This window comes from Panthera tigris, chromosome D4, assembly GCF_018350195.1.
Source record: "Panthera tigris isolate Pti1 chromosome D4, P.tigris_Pti1_mat1.1, whole genome shotgun sequence".
Lineage (NCBI taxonomy): Eukaryota > Metazoa > Chordata > Mammalia > Carnivora > Felidae > Panthera > Panthera tigris.
This window is the reverse complement of record NC_056672.1, coordinates 46,300,571-46,314,726: the sequence shown is the minus strand read 5'-3', so window position 1 is coordinate 46,314,726 and position 14,156 is coordinate 46,300,571. Positions and strand designations below refer to the sequence as shown.

The 14,156-nt window shown below is 37.2% G+C and overlaps 1 pseudogene; it reads left to right on the top strand.

The window, feature by feature from the left end:
• The window catches only part of LOC102955607, a 96,454-nt pseudogene that overhangs the window by 14,393 nt on the left and 67,905 nt on the right, over window positions 1–14,156 (top strand).

Here is a 14,156-nt window from a genome sequence, read left to right as displayed (position 1 = left end):
CAAATTAAATAAATTCAACTAATTAATTTAGCATACCCATAGATCTGAAATATTAATTACTCAAAATTTTTTGAGTGATTTCTACTGGTTTAAATGACATCTGCCCCAAAACACATTTGAAACACTTTAAACAAGGATGATAATAACAGCAAAACCACTTAGCACCAGAAAAACAAAACAAAACAAGAATCAGAAAATAATGGTGGGAAACATCAAAAATTCTGATTCAAGAGAGCTACAAAAAAAAGGAGAGAATATGATTTCTTTCCGAGTTTTGTAGAAACAAAGGTAAAGAATGATACAGGATATGATATATTGCTCTCATTGTCTACCAGAAAAGCAATCCACTTAATCAGAAAAAATATGCTTTTTCTTTTCCCAATCTAAGCATTAAGAAGAACAAGGCAAATTGAACAACATAAAGAATGCACCAGTAATTTCCACCATAATCATCTCATCAGGTTATTTTCACATCATCTCTGTCTTTTTCAAGACTTACAGGAAACAACTTTTGAGGTGTCTGCTTAATATATAAGCCACAAGGTCAAGCCACTGACTCATGCCAGATACCTGATATACAAGTTACTACAAATGATATTGTGCACTGGTCAGAAGCTGACTTGGAGGGGAGAGTAGGTACATTGTGGCAGAGTTTGGAATCAATATTTACCTATTCCTTCTGGTATTATTCCCAGGGTTCCTCCCTTCCCAAGGTCTGGTTCTTTAACTTTTCCTTGAATTCCTTGAGATTTCCCAGGAATCTTCTAAAAAATTCCACTTTTGTAAAGTTAGCTTGTGTTGGTTTCTTTAATTTGTAACCCAACTCCTTATTTAGTACAACTCCAGATTTAAGAATCATAGGTCAACTTCCAGGATACTTGAATGAGTATTGATCTTGCTTACCAGCTAGTTTTTGTGTACTAGTTAGCTTACATTAACTCTGGGGCAGTCATGACCAGCCCTACTTATCTGACAGAAGAAAAAGCAAACGTTTCAGAGATAATGGCTAAATATTCAAATACTTGAATATTTTTTATAATAGACTCCGAGGAACAAGTGTGCTGTATCAAGAGTGATGTACCCTTTTATTTTTTAAAAAATTTTTCAAAGTTTATTCACTTTTGAAAGAGAGAAAGAGAGACACAGAGTGTGAGTGGGGAAGGGCCAGAGAGAGAGGGAGACACAGAATCTGAAGCAGGCTCCAGGCTCCGAGCTGTCAGCACAGAGCCCGAAGCGGGGCTTGAACTCACAAACTGCGAGATCGTGACCTGAGCCGAAGTCAGATACTTAACTGACTGAGCCACCGAGGCACCCCAGCAATTTCTTTTTTTTTAATGAAAATGTGAGCTTTTAAATTTTTTTAATGTTTATTTATTGTTGAGAGAGAGACAGAGACAGAGACAGCATGAGCTGTCAGCACAGAGCCTGCTTCAGGGCTGGAACGCACAAACCTGCAAGATCATGACCTGAGCTGAAGCCTGATGTTTAACTGACTGAGCCACCCAGGCACCTCTCCCTTGAAATTTCTAACAAATGTCAAAGAGCGCTAACATTAATGAAGAAGTTATATGCAAACAATGATAGGGGAAGCACATATTATATAATTTAGGTACTTTGCATAAACTTTGTCTTTAACAGCAAATCTTTGGGTTAGTGTTTGTTGAGGTGTGACAGCCTTTTGTCCTTTAAATTCTGTAACTTTGAGATACAGTAATCAAATAGACGTTAAAACATAAGATTATTGGGGGGGGGGGGGCGGCGATCATATAGTCCAGCCTGGGCCCAGTGACTATATGGTCTTTCTACTCCTTCCCTCTGCATCCGTGTTACTCACCAGGTCATAGTAACTGATCTGCAGTTTCCTCCTTGATATCTCTATCCCCATTTCGTCAGTGCAGGCGTACACAATGTGGAGTTTACTTTGACCTAGTAAACAGGTGATCGCTTCTCGGCCTTTTGGCTAAGATCAAGTGTGACCTAGTAAACAGGTGAAAATCTGCATGCAAAGAATAGACCAGATCAAATCTAGGCAAAGGCAGGAGATGATTCTGCAGATTAGATTTTCTTTTTCCAATCAAAAATGAGAAAACGCACGCACACCTTCTTCTCCGTGAATAAAGCAAGATGTGGAAAAAGAAAACTGAACTGTTGCCCTGGTGCCACTGCCCGCTAAACATTACAGCCCCTTCCTCTCTGTGCTGCTCCTCAGTACCTACCAGTATTGTTATCTCTGATCGAGAAAAATGCACCAGAAATCCTAAATATTTTGTCCAAGTGGGTCTGAAATCAAACATACATATTTAAGTCCAAAACTCAGGATGGAGTGTTTTACAGCTCCCCCACTCTAAGGACATTTCAGAATAATAAGCAGGGTCCAAACATGGGAATGATGAGTTCGGACAGAAAAAGGACAAAAGCAAAACAAGAACATATGTACATTTAATTAAAACTGGGAGAGCAGCACAGTAGGTGGATGTGCTGTCTTGGCAGGCAAGAGAGTCAGGCTCCAGCCGTGCCTGAGCAAATCAGTGTCTGTGTGATGTGACCTGCCTGCGGCAAAACACTGAAACCCCCGGGGACTAGCAATTCTCTCAGATTTAGGATATTTGACAATGTCATGAAAGAGTTAAGCGAATTAATCATTTCTACTTTGCCTTCTCCTCTGCTTTGGTCGTCTCTTTTAAGAGGTCATGTCTTTTAAGACGATGCTGTAATAGAAAATGCCTAAGACGTATAGTCAGAAAGCCAAGTTCTGATCCCACCAACTTTTCGTATAATCTGGGAGAAACCACTGAGTCAGTCACTGCCTTCCCAAACTTCAGTTCCTTGCTTCAACCTCCAGACTTGGCCCTACGTATCTCCTTTAAACTAATCAGGACCCCAGGCAGCTGTTACTGAAGGATCAGTAGGAACAGCGAGGACTGGAGGCCTTTCCATCTTCAGTGTGGTGTCCTGTGTGACCGAGACTGCTAGGCTCAAAGGCCTTGATGACTGTGGAATCCTACAGAGCTTAGCTCAAGCTTTAAATCCCTGCTTCACTCCTGCCTTGTCCTGCCTTTACTCCACAAGACAGACCAAAATAAATGCCTATACCCCCAGTTCTCTAAGTTGGTGCTCCTATGGACTGATCAACTATGACACAATAATAGCACCAATTGCCTGTAAGCACTCATGGATAACTGCATCTCCTGAGGGCATGCCCTTTCTAACACTTTTGACTTCCTTGTGTATCACCTCTAGCCTGAAGCAAGCCTGTCTCAATTCTCTTATCGCTCTGCTAGTATTTCCTGCACCAAAGCTAGGAGTTGTGTCATTTCTTCCAAACCAGGTCACTCTTTGACCTTACTTTTTTCCCTTCCCCACTGGCTTATTACCATCATCCCTGCACACCTCATAGCAGATCCCATCTACTTTTGACAACTTTATGCTCTGAACCTTGAGTTCTTCACCTATCTAGTAAGAAAGGCAGGCAAAATAATAAAAAGTAGCTCTTGAAATTTTGAAATTCACTCACAACTTTGCTTTACATGTCTAATAAGTGACTCCCAAGTGTTCCTTTAGATTTTATGTTCTTCCTTCCAAGCCATACACGTTCTACTTATTATTATAAAATCTTAGAGGTTAGGGACTTTTTTCCTTCATCTTTTGTACCTTGCCTTCTTCTCTCCTTTACCTAACAATAACCTTCCTCCCAGTAGCTAGAATAATGCCTTGCATCTAAGAAACACTCAAAGTTTATCCAGTTAAATTGAAGGCATTTTCATTAGCCAGGGAAATTATTTAACAATGCCTCAAAGAGAAGATCAGGAAGCTACTGGAATAATATAGGTCCGGGATAGCAGTGACAGAGGAGATGAAAAACAGTCAAATTCCAGATTTTTTGATATTTTAAAATTAAAATACAACAGTATTTGCTGAGAGACTAGACACAAAATATGAGAGAAGAGAGTGTGAATGTCACTAGAACATTCTACAAAGATTTCTTTTCTCCATTTTTTAGAGCATGTGGAAAAATTTTCTCTGTGATCAGATGCTTTTTAATTCTGATCAGTGAGTGGAAGGCCTCACTGAGCAGGTTTTTGGTTGGTTGCTTTTTTTGTTTTTTTGTTTTTTTGTTTTGTTTTTTGTTGTTTTGGTTGTCCCGTCAGTCTGCCCAGAGATCAGCAGTATTTGAGATGGTGATCCTTTTCACTAAATGCAAAAAGCCCCCCAGTTAACTCATGATGGTAACGTAGTATGACAGAGAGAACTCTTTGCTATTTAAAGCACTAAGACTTGGAGGTTGATTCTTATAGCACAATAAGTTAGTCTTCCATATTGATAAAAAAAAAAAAATTCCCCTGGAAGTACAGTGCTGCTCTAATAAAATCTAAACTGGCATTGGTTATGACTAAGTGGTGTGGAAAGAGGAAAGAGTGATATCAAAGGGTAGAAAGATGATATTTCATGTTATCCAAAATTATAGCATTGGTAAAAACATCACTTACAATGACTTGAAATGCAGATAATGTACCCAATGAACTTGTAGCTCTATGGGAAAAACAGAACATCAATGGTATGTGCTAGCTACTATTAGCAGCATTTGACAGACTGTTACAAAAATAATAAGAAAAAAATGGCCAGTTTGCAAGCAGGAATTAAAAGTTTGTAACATTGGAAAAAGCAACTTTAAATGAAAACAGTAAATGAAAATTTATAAAACATGTTAGATGAAAAGACCAATCAAATCTCAGCCTGTGGCAAGGATCAAACCAAGAGCCTGGTCATTGCAGACATTTTTTAAAGGTCTGAATGAATTAACAGGTTGAATGAATTAAAGTTGTATTTAAAAAAAAATCCTATGAGTTCTACAAAATGCCCTCTGGAAAAGATGATAAAAAAAAATGTGCTTCTCCACCAAAATGTCATAGGCTCAAGATTCCTACAATTTAGTTGAGAAGGAAAAGTAAATAGGTAATACAAACAGAACCATGGGTTGGTTATTGGCACATGTTTCTTACTGGAATCAAATAGAGAAAGGCTAAACACATTTCTGAGTGAGATAGTCTGATAAGAAGAAGAAGAAGAAGAAGAAGAAGAAGAAGAAGAAGAAGAAGGAGGATAAAGAGGAGAAAAAATGAAGAAGAAGAAAGGTGGAGGAAGAGAAGGAGGGGAGGGAGGAGGGGAAGGAGGAGGGAGAGGAGGAGGAGAAGGAAAAGGAGAAGAAGAGAAGAAGAAAAAAGACTATCAGTTTGGACTTAAAAGAGACTAGAATTTATTAAAATCTAAAATGACCCATGAACACTAAACTTCTATAGGTAGGAAACAGGCTGAGGAACCTGTTCAGTCACCAAAGAGCATATTCTTTGTTGCTCTTTTAGATATGGCCAATGAGCATAACCAAGAAAAGAAAGGAACCCCAAGACCATAGAGCCAGGAGTCATAAAGAATACTGAACTTGAGAACTCCAAGAAGCAAAATGAAGACCTAGTTAAGCAACACTTTTCATTCCAGGACAGATCTTCAAAATTTTGATCAGTTGGATTTTATACATTCAGCAGAGCAATAAAATCACTGTGTGCCTCACAAACTTTCTCTTTATGAATGGAAGCATTTATTGTGGTTCCTCACCTGTGTATTAGTTTTTCTTTCTAGCTCATAGGACCCTAGATCTAGAGGAGTCACATTCAAAGTTAACTTTAGAGACTGACATGCATCACCTAGTGATCATGGAGTTTGATCTTGAAAGAGTAAGTGGTGCTTTTGAGTTGTCTTTCTTGGAAAGGAAGGAGTGGATTTCACGTGTGAGGAGAAAAGTAAATCAAATATTTGTTGGCAAGAAGGGTGTTGTGTTAGATATTAATTCCACATCCACAGATTTCTTCCTACTTCCAGATTATTTGTATGATTCCCTTCCTAGTTTCCTTAGTAATGTGTAAGGACAGGGAGAGAGGGACGATGAGTTTTCATGAATGAGTTGTGAGTAGAAGTAATGCACGCTACTACTCTAGAATTCTGGCAAGAATTTAGTCACTACTACAAGATCTTCTAGAGTTCTCTTTTTTCCTTCTGGCATGGGGATCAGCAATTTTAAGAAGGTAACTACTTCATCTGTCTGAATCCCTGATTGATTACAACGACAGAATCTCCCACTTACCCATAATGAAAAGGTAATGTGAGCACTTTGTTATTTGTTATTTTGTTATTTAAACCACTAAGGTTCTGATGGATAAAAGAAAGGAACATTTCCATGAGTATTTGTCATAGTAAATAACTTGTTTTGTTGTAATTACGGTAAAATGATATATATTTTTTATTATTTTTTTATTTTATTATTATTTTTTATTACTGTTGGTAGATAGTATGACTTGTTAATTCAAGGTTAATAGAAGGTCTTAATTTCTTAAGAGATTCCATGATTTTAGTTTTTACTGCAATATGTAAAATTTCATTTGAAATTTTGATCATTCCTTTCTTTAAAAATTAATTAATTAATTAAGTGATTAAGTGATAAAATGACTCCACACCACTGATGTATGTTAACCAGGCAGGTATATGTTTGCTTTATTATTAAATAAACTCTCTTTTGAGTAACTCAACAATGTTGGAGTAATTCCTTTTGGAACAGTCACAGGCTTAGACTGACATGTAATCTGTTTTTCTTCTACAATAGTATGCACCAAAGTTTAAAACATAATGGGAAACTCCAGTGAAATCAAAGAAAGATCAACATAACCGCAGATGACAGATACTCCTTGGATTTTGGATGATGCATTTATTTCAATAAATATCATTACTAGGAAGGAAACAGATGAAACTACAAAGACTAAAACCCTTTGGGGCAGCCAAAATTATTTGAGTCTCTTAGAGAACAATGTCACCTAACACTATTTCTTTCATCCTACTGGAAAGTGACAGCTTCTTCTCATTCCCTTGGGCCTATTTCAAATCCTGTGTTTGGAGATCTAACTTTTCAAGCCTAAATCATCCTTGATCCAGAATCCAGAAATGTGGGTGAAAACAATCAGCTTTTCTTCCCAATCCTGTTTCTGGCAAAAGGTAGATAATGAATTTAACAGAATTGATTTTTTTTCCCCAGATCATAATGTTCATTCTTCAGTGAGCCAATGATGTGGTTTATATGAGGGCTTAGAGAAAAGCAAAGCTATTTTAATTATTTGGATTTCTTAACTGGCCATTATCAAGTGGATAGAATAAAAAAGATTAATTGAACTCAATCAGCTAAAATCTCTTTGGAGGTAGTCTGAAATCATCCAGTGGTATCAGACTGGATATTTTTATTAAGATATTACAAACAAAGCAGTTAAACTTTATCTTCTCCTCTAAATACTTGGTTTCATGAATCTGCTGTTTCTATTCTATTTATTAACCAAGAAATTGTTTTTTGTATGATTTACTGGGGCTACCAATCATGGGTTTTTTTTTTCCTTATTAAAGACCATTGTTTTCTAGATAAGATATGAAAAATTATCCTGTACAATCCTGTATCACCTAGGTCTCACTCTAAAGATATATTAATTCATTCAACTACTTGAAAGAGGGCAATGATAATGAGTTAAGGCTTCCATTCAGACAGCCCTTAAAAAGTTAATCACGTTCTCAAAATCTCTTTCTTCTATCTTTAAAAGGGTATAATAATATCTACCATAAATGGTGGGCCATATAATTTGATGCATCTAACACTCTAGGCACACAGGCTAAGGGGAAGGAAGGGGCCAATTAGTGACAACTGCTATTAGATCATGATAAGATAAAGAAAAATAACACAGGGAGGTTTAGGAATCTTAGATTTGTATCACAGTCATAATAAGTAACTCTTTAAAGTTTTAGTTGATAGTAAGTTTTTGAGAGCAAGGATCATGTTTAATATAAATTTTGGGTGCTTTAGACTGAGTACCATCTCCTGTACTAAGTGGATATTTCACAAATGTTTGACAAGTGACTATGTTTTCACAATTTAAGCCATCTTGCATTTTTCTTGCAAGTTTTTGTGCAGTGTTGGTGTTTTTACCTGGAGTCTACCGATTTCTTTAAGGTGTGGTGGGGGTACACGTGCAGATAAAAGAAAAGAGACTAACCACTCACTTTGGTGCTCTGTTTTCATTTGTTGGTTATGTACTGGTGGACAGCATAAAATATTTTCCCATATTTAGAAGCTAGTCAAACTACAACCCAAACTTGGGGGTTTCTAAATTTATTCTTATTTGGCAAAAAGAATGTTTTCATTTTCCAAAAGGACTTAAAATGCTCAAACAGTTGCAAACAACTCTTAGACGGAACATTTTAATGAGCCAAATGTAAATATATGTAAATAAATTAAACCCACACAAATTAACTTTCCATACAAGTACTTATAATTAAGAGAAAAAGTGTCTGACAGTAGAAATTTGGGTTTTGCTTAGCTTTAGTTAGCCAAGAGAAACAAATTATGTCCAAGATTATACTGAATCTATTATGTGGAAATGTAGAAATATCACTGATTTCCTTGGGCTTTCACTCACAATGTAGTTCCCATAACTCAGGACAAATCCAACCTGCAGGGGAACTCATTAGCATCCAATCCATGTTTTATATTCTCTTCCCCCAAGTTCAGTGCAGCAACTAAAGAGAGAATTGCCTAATTCAAGAAAGGTAAACCTAAAGCAAACCCAGGAAGTTTACGCATAATCCTAACTCTGTCTCCTCCAAGTCACTATTATATACTCCTAACATTGACAGGTACCCCAGCCCTAGGCAAATCCATCAGTCTGTTCTTTCTATCTTAACATGGACACCATTTTTCAAAATATGGATCTCCAACATTAGCATCCTTCCTGCAGATGTCTTCTCAACATCCCAGTAGCTCTGTCCACCCTTACTTTGCGACTTCCTATGAACTCCTTCCTAACTGAATCTAAACTCAGATTACTTAATTCCCCCCATAAACAGCAGTTCTTTACTCTAATTGATGCTTTTCACACAATTATTAGGAAAACCAAACCTAAGTCGTCTTCTTAATACCAAGAATCCCAGGTCCAGGAGCATCAAGGACACTGTGATAGTTTCAAAGCACAAATGATGACATCGAAGAAAGACAACCTATTTACTGGACAATCTCGGTGGCTTCCTCTCTCCCTTAGGTACCTACAAGCACTCTATCTCGGGGGGGTCTATCATTAATACTAGTGATACTATGCACACTAACTGAGACAATTATGTGAGTTCCCAAACCTCAAAGCTCAACTTTCCTGACCAAAAACCTCCCTTTATTACAATGTGGACCAGGTGCTCTCTGCTCCCTCCCTGGGCTTCTCTACAGAAGTGTAAATGAGGATAGGAATAGGGGTCCTCTCCTGCAGCACTGTCCACTGAGTATCTAACCATACTCCAGCCAAGCACTCCTCTGATGGGAGGAGAGCTTGGGAGCCCTGGTGAGTCTTTGTTTAAGTTTTCTTCCCCAAGAAACCATAGTTCACACTCAAGTGGTGTCTGTCCCTAAGTCTCTAGTTCTGCAAATATTTATTTCCCATGAAGATCACCTCGACCAACATCGTTATCTAATGTAAGATCTCTGTCTGCAGCATCCACAACAGATTTCTTCTATCTTCAATAACTTTCTATTGCCCATTTATTCACTATCATTCATTACAAAGAAATTCTTCAGTACCCACAAGTGCTTAGTAAGGCCCTGTACCAGTATACAGCAATTAATAATATAGCAGTCCCATAGCATTCACGATCTTCTGTGGTCAAAAAAACCCATATTTTCAGCTTTATCTCTTACTAGTGAAAAGTGACTGACATATCAAGCACCTATAATAATCCAGGTACCATACATTTAATTTTCATACTTCTTAAAAACTGTCTCAATAATACCATGAAGGAGGCATACATGAAAATATCAACTTCTTACCCTCCTATTGTTAGCCCCTCCTGTGGGCTGATGCTCAGCATCTGCTTTGTTTTCTCCAACCCCTATTGAAGAAAAAAACAAAAAAAACCCAAACCCAAACCAACACAAACAAACAAAAACTCTGAGGTTTTAAAGGTTATTTTCTTTATGTGTTATCATTTACCTAATAAGTGGCCAACATGATTCAGATACAGGTTGGCCTACTTCAGTGTCAATGAGTTTCCTAGCATACCTTCTGTGCCTGGCAGAGAATAGATGTTCAATAAATGTTTTCAATTATGTAGATGAATAAATAAGTAAAATTTAAAAGACACCATCATTTTGCCATTTTAAAACTGCTTTTGACCTGAAGCTTTTAGAAAATTTTACATTATTTTCTGTACAAAAGAAATTATAGCAAACGTATGTTCTCCAACAACTTCAAAGATATACATTTAAAGATTATTTTTCTCTGGCTTTTCAGTGATCTCAGAAATTGTTCTCAAATTACTCTGTGTTCCCGTCTTCTGCCTTTAATAAATGGATTGCCAACTACCACAAAACATTAGCTTTAAAGTGGATAAAAATGCTGCTTGACTCATAGGTTGGCTGAGCTGCAGAAAAGTGAAGGCAATATAAGGCTACTGATGAATTTTATTTACTGACTTAAGGAAAAAAATCATCACTTAATTTATAAGGCCTGACCTAGATGAAACCCCCAAGAGCCAGGCTCTTACTTGAGAATGCATATCAGTGTCTTCAAATTCGATTAGCGTGATTTTCCAAGACATAACCACGGCTCCCAGCAAAGTGTCCAACCACTGGAAACACAATCAATCATGCCAGGCATCATAAGCTTAATGCAAGCCCCCTGAGTGCACCATAGACAGACATGGGAAAAACAAGCAGGGAAGAAAAAAAAAAAGTAAAGCCTTGCTAAGTAAATATAATTCAAACACAGAATTTTAAATTGTCCTTCTCCCACTCCGTGAAAGAAGATTTCACACCGATGATAAATAGTGGAGATCTGATACCTGAGCAAATCTCCTCTGGAGATATCCTTTGACAAGGTAAGAAGCTAAACAAAAACAAACAAAAAAAATTCAAGAGATATCTTCTCATACTGTCATAGAAATAATACTGCCAATAGCTTAACCTTCCCCCACTCCCCACAGATGTAAAGCACCTTCAAGAGCATTCTTGTACAGGTAAACAAATTAAGTGAATGATTTGTCTGTCGTAACAGAACTCACTGGGAACAGGGGTTGGAACTCAAACTGAAGTCTCTGGACTCACAGTTCAGAACTTTGATCACTCTTTCATGCAAGGTCCTGAGACACACAAAACACTGTGCTAGCTAGGGAGGAGGACAGTGAGAAAAACAGTATGAGTTTTCTTCTGTCAGTGAGCTTATGTCTACAATGATGCTCTCTTAGATCTGGAAGGGCACTTAGAGATAATCTACCCCAGACCTTTGATATTTTGCAGATGAAGAAACTAAGGTCACATAAATAAAAAGGTTTACAAAGTTAGTCACAAAATCTGGCCTGAAATTCAGTTATTCTAACCCTTCACTCATTTTTTTCCCCACTTCACCATCATAGGTCAAATACATGAGCTAGTGTAGGGTGGTCCTGGCTCAAGGCAGAACTCAGATGTGAATGTACCTGCTGAGTAATGTAAGTAGTACTGCTCTACCCATACACGCTTTGTTTTACAGGAAGGCTGAAGAGCCTCCTGTATGAATGATGTGGTCTCATCTACAGCTGACTCTGATAGCACAGTAAAGTCTCACAGAAAGGATGCATATCCAAAGGAACGAAAATGCCAGAGGATACTGAAGAATGCCTCTTCCTCCCACCCCCAAAAAAATGTCCTATGTGAAGATGGTAGCAGACACAATGAACCAAAGTGAGCAACAGGGATTAACAGCTGAGGGAGAAGTCATTCAGGGGTGAGCAATGGCTCAGATGCACTTTGCAGCATGTTGTCATGCCCTAGGGATACCCCAAAGTATTTGGAAGAACTTGGAGCTCTGAAATGGGGACTGGACTCCTATTATTACACAAACAGTGGCTAATAAGATTCAAGCAGTAATTGCTAATGTGACCTTGCTGGTACCCACAGCTAGTAAACCATGAATAACTTCAGTTCACTTTTTTTAAAAATGTAAAATAAGACTAGGACACGTTTAATAAAGAGTAGGCAACAGCTTCAGAGACTTGGTATCATGGAACTATAGAGAGTGGCTTCATTGTGAGCTGAGCCGATCATGGATGGCTATGATGATCTGAAAGACTGGTTTACAGAATAAATGGTAAAATCGAAGAGCAAGCCTGAATAATGGAACTCTATAAGTTTCAACATTTCTTTTGGATTCCTGGTCATATCAGTGAATTCTTACTTTTAACCCAGACTAGAAAATCTTCTAAATCGTCTAATCTCCTAAAATCATTCTAAATCTTCTAAGATTTTACTACATCTACAATTACATGAGATCTATGAATTAACTACCACTTGGTGAGAGACCATTCAGCTGTCTCTAAAACAAGATTTCTAAATTAGAGGTAACTCTCTGTACGGTAGTAAGAAAACAATGTATAGCTGAAGAAAATATCAGAGGTAATCTAACTCCCTTGTTTTTAATCTGGAATGGGTACCAGAATCATACATGACACTCTAGAAATATCTGTATGTCACTACATCCATTATAAATCGCTGATTTATAAAAGCTCCTTTAATGACTTTGATGTGCATCTCTGTTTGAGAAGCTTTTCCTGACTCTGTCCTCATCCCAACATACCAGCCACAGCAGATAGGTAACCAGACATAGCTTGAAATACCTTAAATGCATGTCAATTCCATTTTTGCATAGTTCTAATTATTTGAGGGTTCATCCACATGCTAGTTAATATTCCATTTCCTTGTATTTTCTAGCTACTTATTTTGGTTTCAGAGCAACACAGAAAAAGTCTATTCCCTCCACTGTAAGTCATCCTAACTTTTAAAATTTACATATAAGCAAACCACAATTTGCAGAAGTAATCTGACTCATGTCAGACCTGGTATCAGAACTCAAGTCTTCAAACCCTGAAGTGGTCTATCCACTACATAGGTTGAATTCTAATTTTCCTTTCACCAGTAAAATGCTATGAAGTTTTTCTATACCTTAAGGCTGTGGTTCTGAACCCTATCAGACTCAATGCCCCTTTATATAAGAAGCATTTAACTTACTTTTACCCTCCTAAAATGAAATTCATAGATAATGCAATCTACCTACACACATAACTATTTTTAAAAAGCAATATAATTGTGATATAAAGTAATGTATTTTAAAATATCATGTATTTCAATATAAATGTTTGGGCTACAGCAGTAGAGTGCTTGAACATATGTGCAGAATGTGTCGAATCACTGGGAATGTGACAATTACAGGTGCAGACTGACTCAGTCAGGTGTGTTGTAGTATCATGAGCAGCATTATAGAGAGTAAGACGCTCTTCTAAAATGATTAATAAACTCTAGGTAAAGAACAAAACAAAGTACAGCCTTTTCCAATTTTCACAATACTAGCATTCCTGAAAAATCATTTATGCTTAAAATATGCAAAATTGTTTTGGAGTTTGTTTCTTGGTTCAAAAATTATGAACAGGTGTTCCATGTACATTAATGTATGGAATATTCGAAAGTTGTGAAGGAAAGAGTACAACGTATTGTTTACATCTCTTGAGCATTAAAGGCATCTGGTATCCCTACTACCACGCATTAAAATGCCAGTAGGTACCACCTCCAATTACTAGCACAATGAATGTCATCCCAACAAATTTTCGAACTATCCCATGGGATGGGAACCACCTCATAGAAAACCATAGTAACAGTGACAATTATAAGAACTACAAGAAATCTGATATTGATTTCTACATAAATTTAAATCAATACTCAATGAGAACTTAAAATATCAGCATACTGGTTTTGTTCAACATATGAACATAAGATATGCTAATAACTTTAAACCAGAAACGTACTCTCTTTAAATACCAATTCCTCTTAAAGTATACACCCGTGGCTTAAATAAAGAAATTAGTGAGTCTTCTTCCCACATCTTCACATCCATCCCTTCCTACTTGTGTCAGTAGCCACTGCCCTAGGCCATGTCTTCAATTACTTTTACCTGGAATTTTGAAATAGATTTCTAATTTGTCTACACCTCCAATCCATTTTATAAAATAATATTAAGTGTAGCCATGACTTCACTGAGCTTATTCCCAAGACTGTTGCATCCCAG